Genomic DNA, 2396 nt, shown 5'->3' with positions numbered 1-2396 from the left:
ATACGGTCTCCCGTGCCTGCCAGAATTGATTTCTGAGCATAGAGCCAGGAGTAACCCCTGAGTGCTGCTGGGTGTGACCCCAAATCCAAAAACAAAACAAAAAAAATTAAATGGTCAGTTTCTAAGATCTTCCTTTGTTCTGAAAAAAGACTGCAGCTAAACATAGAAATGTTAAAAGCTATCCCCTGCCATGTTTGGAGTATATTCTGTATTGATCTGCATGCTATTTGAGTCATTTTGCTTTGTTTTGTTTTAAAGCACATACATGAATTTCTTAAATGCATGTACTTTAAGACAGCAACACCAGTCTATCCAATCTATTGCCTCCAAAACACTTATTTTAAAATGGTCTTGATCCTGGGAATTAGCTCTTTGAGTGATTTTACTTGAACTTCCTCAGACCAAAACATAGCCTGTGTCCTCTGAGAAAATGGAAAGAACGTCAGAGTTATGAAAATCCCCAATTACTGAAAAACTTTAGAAAGAATCAACTGGAATTTTTTTAAATGTGTTTAAGCAAAAGTTTGTAACTAAACTACAGAAAACTTTTAATTAGCAGAAATCAAAACCTGTGTTAAGGAATAATGTGCCTTTAATAGGCTAGTTAAAAAGCCAGCACTGCCTTCCTCACAATTTACTCGACAAAAATGTCCTGCCTGCTCAGCATTATATAAAAAGGAATTTCTGGAATGAGAAATGGTTAATATTGGTTTCAGTTTCAATAAAAAATAAATCTAAGTCTAGGACAATAATTTGGGGGAGGTTCATTAATGAGATAAAATTATGATTTTATTAAAAATAAAATAATTTTTCTTTATTTCATTTAAGAAAGATGTTTTTGGCAGAAATGAATTTTAATCCTGAAGTGAGTGGCAGCCCACTCATATCGTAGGGACCTTGTAGAGGAAAATATATCACAAGACTCATAAAATTATGGAAGAATTCTTTCTTCTGTTTGGCTCTTAATAGAAATGTGAGCAATTTTACCTGGCATATCACCCCATCCTTAATTTACCCAATTTTGTACCCCATTGTTTTGAAGCATTCTTTTTTTTAACATTGAAGGCATAGTATTTTTTTACAGTTCCATGCAAATTCATATTAATTTAAGTTAACCTCAAGTTTAAGTGATAGACCTTGAGACTTCCTTATCTGAAGTTAAATACTATTATATTGTCTGCTTTTGACTTTTCTTTTTTAATTTATTTAAAGAAAGTATATCACATAGTTGACACAATTGATCATAATACATTTGTTTCAGGAAGAACAAAAGCAAAGTGAGTATCTTCTTTATTCTCTCTCTATCTTTTTTTTTTTTTGAATCATATTTTATCAATTCTATTCAGATCTCTCCTAAACTTCTCATGTTATCCCAAGTTTTTCCACTCAGTCACATCTTTACTTAAAACATGTTTTCCCTCTTGAAAGTGCTCCCACTTTCTGGTTTCTAAAACATCTTTCTCATATTTCATGGCCAATTTAATTCCCAAATCCTCCATAAAAACTTCTTTAGTAATAGTTTATAGTGACTAGATTTCTGTGAATTCATACTGTGCTTTTTATTCAGAAACATAAATTAGGAGCTAATTGTTCTACGCTTATCTGATCATTTTTTTATTTCAGCCACACCCAGCCATACTTGAGAATTACTTATACATAAATGATAGTTTTTTTTGACATCATTATAGGAGGGATTATGTTCTTGAATTCTCATGATCTCCTCTGCCTGTGTTCTACCCACTGTGAAGGTACATCACAGGAACCTAAGGATTGTTGGTAGCCTAAATCTGGAAAGAGACTTCATTCCTTTAGTGGCAAGGCTGAGACCTAAGCCAGAACATTGCGTTTCCTTGCGGGAGTTAACAGAAAAGCATCTGTCTCAGGGGAGCATTTGCTGCAGATGAAGGTTGGCCTTGCAGGATTATAGCTTGGCAGTAAAGTAGTGGGAGTAAACAGCACCAATTTCTCAAACTTAGTTGCATTTGGAAAGGGGAGACTATTTGGAAATTTCTTGCAAAACTTCTCTGACAACTCATTTGGTGAGAACAGAACTCCTTTAGTGTCATGGCGATTTTGTGGGCAAATGTACACAGTTCCCACTCTTGCCCTTGGCTCCTGAGCTGTATAAAACTTCTTTTGATCTTCAGCCTCTTCTCTGGCCCCTCCATTCTGGTACATTCTACTTCAATACATATTTTCCTCTCCTTATTTACTTCCACAATTTACTTTTGGGGCAAGTCCCATAAATTTCCTTCCTTTTCTTCTGTCTTTCAACCTTGCTCAGTGATTCCCTGAGGGAGCCTAAGGCTCTGATCATTTTCTTCCCCTCAGATCTGCAGAGAACGGACATATAGTACAAAGAATGAATAGTCAAGCGTGATAATGAATCAACATGG

Source organism: Suncus etruscus, chromosome 3 (genome assembly GCF_024139225.1).
Source record: "Suncus etruscus isolate mSunEtr1 chromosome 3, mSunEtr1.pri.cur, whole genome shotgun sequence".
In the NCBI taxonomy this organism is placed as follows: Eukaryota; Metazoa; Chordata; class Mammalia; order Eulipotyphla; family Soricidae; genus Suncus; species Suncus etruscus.
Note: the sequence above shows the minus strand (reverse complement) of the source record.